Source organism: Anguilla anguilla, chromosome 16 (genome assembly GCF_013347855.1).
Source record: "Anguilla anguilla isolate fAngAng1 chromosome 16, fAngAng1.pri, whole genome shotgun sequence".
Lineage (NCBI taxonomy): Eukaryota > Metazoa > Chordata > Actinopteri > Anguilliformes > Anguillidae > Anguilla > Anguilla anguilla.
The window spans coordinates 12431790-12438514 of NC_049216.1; the positions used below are offsets into that span (position 1 = coordinate 12431790).

General features: G+C 43.8%; 1 long non-coding RNA gene across 1 annotated transcript; it reads left to right on the forward strand.

Moving 5' to 3' along the window:
- Positions 1 to 2150: 2150 nt before the first annotated feature.
- Positions 2151 to 4538, forward strand: LOC118214716. Its single transcript, XR_004762674.1, has 3 exons — positions 2151 to 2377; positions 4133 to 4219; positions 4304 to 4538. It is a non-coding gene; the product is annotated as an uncharacterized LOC118214716 (long non-coding RNA).
- The last annotated feature ends 2187 nt before the right edge of the window (positions 4539 to 6725 follow it).

A 6725-nucleotide genomic window follows, 5' to 3' on the forward strand; every position in this document is an offset into this window, starting at 1 on the left:
CATGAAGTTCCACGAGGCATTAATGTTTCAGACACCCTGAAAAACACTCTGAAGACTCATAAAGTGTCCTTGGGCTCTCTCAGGTTTGGGCCCTCAAGACTGGGGGGGGGAGGAATTTCAGCAAGCCACTCTCCATCATGTTTACAATCTGCAGCATCTTTGGAGGTCTTTATTGGACCGTTTCGCCAGTTACTTGTGACACAGCTAAATCAGACAGTCTGCTGAATACATTACAGGCCTATTCTTCCCTTTGTCTCTCCACTGTGGAACGCACATTCAGTCTAACGGCAAAACCTCATCTTTGCATAACATTTATGCAGCTATTGCTCATCTGTAGACAATGGTTATTTATGCTCCTTAATTCACGTGGCAGAAAATCTGAGTGATTCGTTTGACAACCACAGTGACAATTTTTTTTGCGACTTAGAGTGGCAAAAAATGTTCCTTAGTGTCATCTTGTTTCAATGCCTAGTTCAGGCCAGGGGGTAGCGTCAGTCTGCCAAAATGCACTACAGTACATGACAAATAAAACTAGAAGATGAGTACAATTACTGTTACATGTGGTTACAAAAATGACAACAGCCTATGAAGTAAACACTCACTAGTACAGCAGCTACAAGGGAACTCACATTCTTTCATTGCTTAACAGAATACAGGTGCATTGTGGGAAAACTTTTTTTTAAATTCAGTGATGTGTTTTCTGTTCTCTGCTCTCTCTTTTTAGCCTTTGCTTTAAAGCTACATTTATTTGGGAAAGGCTCAGGTCAAATGCCCACAGGATGAGTGCAGAGGGCTTAAATTTGCTGACACGCAGGCCGCTCTGGGCTAATGCCTCCTGCCCCTCCAGCAGTCTTTATTTACACGTTTGGGGGCTGGAGACAGAAGGTAAACAGACAAGCTGGATCATCTGCCACTCTCCAGAGAGCAGATTCCTGGCTAGAGGAGATCAAATGGACCAAAATCCTTCATCCCTCAGCCTCTTCCTTACCTTAAAAAAGGTCACATTTCTCCATTTCATGGTTTTTCAAAGTATATTAATAGCATCCACCTTCCACTGTCACACAAACACACATGCACTACCACTATGTCAATAAATAGCACATAGTCCAGGATCCATGTGTAAAACTGTAGTTATAGATATTGTGTAATGTACCAAGATCTATTGCAGTCCATTATTTTGCCATTATTGCTACAGCACATGCTAGGCTACACAGCGCACTAAAGTATGTGTCATTTCAGAATACGGGGGTAAAATAACTTGCGATTTCTATTTTTAAAAAAGCGCGACAGTCTCAGCAGGGTAGGCGACAGTTGGAACTGAACTGGAGGCGGCCTGTTTTTTGCGAGGTGCCACACGTCTCCTTATGGTGATTTTCAAAGCTCAGACAAGGTGCGACGGGCGTGTCGCGCCAGTGCCCGTGTCATGGGCGAGGGGGGATTACTGAGCAGGGAGTGGGTTTAGTGATTAAAACGACCGGGGGGTGAATACATCCCGCTTCAAAACATAACCGGTGGTGATGTCATCTCTTCCACTCGGCCAAGGACAGCCTGTACTGTACCTGGGACCGACCCACCCACCCGGGTGTGAAATATCACCCAAAGCACCTCCGAAACTAACGGCTGAATTAGCTCAGGTCCCAAAGCAACTTCAGTGGGGCATGTCTGAGGAATGTAAGTAGTGGCCTTGTAGTTGTGTAGGGAATTGTGCTGGACAGAATGCTTCCATGCTGGGTTTCAGATAGCTGTGGGATATAACTATGGGCTATATTGTACTTGCTTATCTACTTTCCGCATACCACAGTCTCCAGGTCACCTGACAAATGAATTAATGAATGAACGAATGAATGGATGAATTCCTAGCTTTTGTCAAACGCAAGACAAGATACAAAAGACACCTGTAATCTGAAACATTAGTAAAACATTACGTATGTCTGTTTGGCACCAGATTATTTTCCAAGCCCGGGCAAGCGCAAGCACAGACATCAGGACCATTGTGCGGTTCAGTGTTCTAACAAAGGGAAGGGAATATAAATCATGAAGTGGAAGAAGACTGACTTCTACAGAAAGCCAGGGCCTTGGACCCTTCTTATCGCCATTGGCCAGCCCGGGTCTTTCCACAGTGATAACAGGAAGAAAAGACGACAGTCTAAACAAGCAGGACTATGAAATGAATGTGACCAGGCCACAGTGTCTCATTTTGATCCACGAGAGCAGTATCTTAAAGAAAGAAATAAAAACAAATAAAATTAAGACTGACATTTCGATGTACTGTTTCTGCTGTTGGGGGGGATTACACATATATTTGAAGAGCACTTACGGACATAAGAGAATCGACAGATGGACCCAAGAGAAAAGAGAATGAGCTAAAGAAGAAAAGGTACATTTTAATTCTAATACAAATGTATCTGGTCATATTTTTGGCCACTCAAAGTACATTAAACTGGGTCAGCTTAATTTTTATTTCGAAATAATATTGAATAATCACAAACCTAGCATCACTAGCCTACTGCTGCAGTCAGAAGTTCAAAATACCGGCCTACTCGTGTGTCTGCATACTGCTTTTTATTCTCGGCCTGTATCCTGTTACAAGTAGGCTGCTCAATAGCATAATTCAATTATATTGTCTAAATCAGTCGTGGGTGTGCAATGCTGTGCATGTGTGCATGCGTTTTTAAACGTCAACAGCAATACACGACAACACTGTAGTTCTAGTACAGCAAGTTTCTATTACAGCTTTGTTCAAACAAGGTGTGAAAATCCTATTTAAGTTATGTAGGGATTTAAACGGTGTACAGTGTTATTCAGTAATATCTGATTTTTATAGCTAATAATAGCATAATTTGCAAATAGTCCTATTGATTCGGACATATATAAAAATACCAGAATTTCATCCTACAGTGTAATTTTTTGCCTTCTTTATTCAAGAATAAACTTGAATGAATAAACAAATTTTCTGGAACTTTCACTCAAACTGCAGCTTATTGAATCTGTATTCTTTATTTTTATTAAGGTATGAGCCCGGTGTATTTCCACTGCCAGGTATACGTACTTTGATCATTATTGTACACTCTACTAAGTTTAAGATTAGGGAAGGTATAAAACAGTCTTTCGGCTCCATTTCTGGGGAGTTAGGTGACGTGATCCATCCATTCATCATGACCATCGTCACCACATTTGTAATTATCGTTAATAGAAAAGAATTCGGTCTGCTCATTGCTGGAAAAACAATAATGTAAAAATAGTCAGTAAAGGTGTAAACATCCTCATTTATACATGCACAATTAAAACACAACGAAAATATTAAAAAGTATGTATTGAAAGCAAAGCAAATGTTTCAGCTCACGCTATTGTCAGTACTTGTCAGGACTGGCTCAAACATTTATTTGTTTTGGATTCAAAAACTTTTCTATGCTTTACTGATCTTGTCTGGTGTATTGGAACCAATGAAATATTCTCAAAGTGCAAACCCCACCTTCTGGTCATATTGACATGCTTAATTACACCAGGAATGATCAATAGAGCACAGAAAAGTATTTGAATCAAAAACAAATACGTGTTTGACCAAGGTCTGGTACTTGTCACTCACAGCCACACACTGCTCTAAAATACATAAGCAACACTTATATGGTGTATATGGTCATGTGACTAACAAGCACTGATGATAGCATGAGCAGAACCATTTGCTTGACTGCAATTTCCCTTTTCTGTAGCTTTTCCTAGTATTTCTGCATAGTGCAAATGAGGATATTTGCAAAAGGACTTTGGTCTGTGTCGAGCAGACAGCATCATTTTCTACAGGTCTTCACCGAGACCGAGCTTCCTCACTCTTACTGCCATTACCAACCCCATCATTATCACCATTAATAATGGATTGCATTCATATAGCACCTTTCCTCTCATCGCACGAAAGGGCTTCACAATAAAGGAAGGAAGCTGAGCGTGATCAATATCATTATCACCACATCTTTGCCGTCATCAGCAACACTCCCGGTAGTATCGATTGCAACTCATAATGCATAATAATGCATTCCAATCTGTCTGTGTATGTACAGTAGTGACTTGCTTTTCATCGCATCATCACATTTTCTGGCACAAAAACTGTCATAACATTGCTCCTCCTGCAATTAAACAGCATTCCAGCTTGCCCGCATGGATTTTTTCCTGCAGAATTATGCTGAGGACGAGTGGCAGGGCCGAAGAGGTTATCGAATGAGAAGAGGTAATTGACTCGCCGAATCAACCGATCCGTCTTCCTTATATGGATTCGATATGAACAACAACACATCTGCGCTTGATTTTTCAGCTGACTTTGCAAGACCTCCTCTCGTGTGTCAAGTCCCATTCAGCCCACACGGAGGGAAAGGGCTAGGTCTTCCCTCACGTGAAAAGCACATGCTCAATTTCCAGAGCGTTCTCTACACACCGGGATGACACCGCCAAGCCTGATCGCCCGCCATTTTGAGGAACAAGAATCTTCACTCATTTTAATCGCCGAATCTGAACAGTGGAAAGTCATTCTCCGATCAGGAAAGCCTGAAATATACCTGCCAGATGTGAGTGGGGGTGGGGGTGGTGCTTGGGGGGGAAGTAGGGTTTGGGAGGCAGACGGTTGATGGCAGAGGGTGTTTGGCAGAATCAGGGGTCTCTCTCTGAGGAGCTGACCAGCCTTGTGCCGAGAGAAAAAAGAAGAGCAGATGTTTCTGAGAGAAAAAAGAGCGGGAAGTCTGTCACTTCCACATCTGATATTTCAGCACAGCACTTTATTTCCTCCTTCAGTCCTGCTCTAAGCACCACGCTGAGCAGCCTTACCGCACTGACCCTCCAGCCCTGCTGGATTATTCATCATTTCCACATTTTTTATGCATTTACAATCTGTGCGACTCAAAATTTGTTAATCTGGCGTCAGTCGTGAGAGATTTTGGGGCGAAGACGAGTTTTCCCCTCCGCGTCTTCAGATCGGGCTAATCCCCTCAGAGCGAACATCTTATCTGCGCCGGGGTGTGGGGGGGTGAAGCGGGTTTAGGCCAAGCGAAAGGTCAAAGTCATCTTAGATGAAAGCGTTTTGGATCTAATTGGTTTGGACTGGGAAGAAAAAGCATCAGTCATCATCCTTTGAACAAACGCTGACCTTCAGCGTTACGTGTTTCCCGGTTAGAGGGAAAAGAGAACAAACGCGCGCATGGAGCCCAAGTCGCATTCACGTGCATGGAGCCCACCGTCGCATTCGCACACGGAGTGCGTCGTTGCGTTCACACGCGTTGAGCATGCCAGGACATTCACACACAAAAGGCACCATCATATTTGCATGCATCAAGTGCGACGTGGCACTTGCTTATAACACAGTTTCCCTTTCAACTCATTCCAAGGCAAAAGTCTTCAACATTACAATTTTGTCCAAGTAACACAGTGTACTGTGACGTGTAGTTCTGGAATGTGTTGCCATACTGTGTATGTTGGAATTTCATTTCAATAGCTTCCACTGGCAGAAATGAACCAGTTAAAAAGGGCACTGATGGAAAAGGTGCACACACACACGCACGCATGCACGCAGGCACGCACACACACGCATGCACGCAGGCACGCATGTGCGCACACACACACACGAGCAGACACATGCACATACGCGCGCACACATACACGCACACATACACACACACGCACGCACGCAGGCACGCACGCACGCACGCACGCGCACACACACATGCGCACACACACACAGATTATAGTTCCTAAATTACGAGGCTAATGAGAGTCGCTTGGTCGCGACGCTTTCCAAATGCGTCCGCCCTAATGATGCCTGACCCGTACTGCGTCTGGACCTCGGCGCAGAGCCACCTGGACCTGGCGTGATGTCACGGACCGCACGCCCACTCGTGAGCAGGAGGGAGCACAAGCACCAGTCAGACGGCGCGCAGAATGGGGAGAGGCAGGGAGTAGGCCTCGGTGCCGAAGGGTCGTCGGTTCGATCAGGCCGGCGGTAAATTACAATGCCCGGCTATTAGCGGACGTGGCCTTGTCCGGACCGGGATACATCCCCGAAACCGCCAGAGGAATGACAAATGAAAAAATCAATAGAAATATAAATAAAAAATTGTCATGTAATTAACCTGTCAAACGGAATTGCGTTGTAAAGTACTTCTGTCGCCTAAATCACGGGGGGGCCGATTCAGAGTGAGCAGAAAAGGGTGCGCATGTGCAAAACGGAAAAAAAAAGAGTTTGGGGTTAGTGTTGGGTCATGAAAGGTGAAGGGATCTACAAAGTGGCTGTTCTAAAAACAGATGACACTGTGGTTGGATGATTTTTCTTTAGGTGGACTTAACCTGTTTTTATGTTTATACGCACATATCTGTGTCTACAAGCTGTGCATATAAGCAAGTCAGCTGACAAAATAGTATTGGACTGTGTCCAAAATTTACAGGTCAATCGATCCATGACAGCAAATCATTTTCAGGGTATAGGCGTTTTTACAGTAAGTTATTGAAGAATCCTTTTCTGAGGAATTTTACGACGGCGCTTTACAGCGTACATTTCTTCCCTGCACAAATTTACTTCACTTTTGCATAGCAAACCACCAGAGGGCAAAATAAGATTTGCAGACAAAAATATGTGCTGAGAAATATACTTTTTATTCATGTCGTACAGTTCGTTCCAGGAATCGAGGCAGTCTAGGATTGCTTACAGTAGCTACTTGTGTTTAGAACATAATTCTTTAAGGATGGGGTTT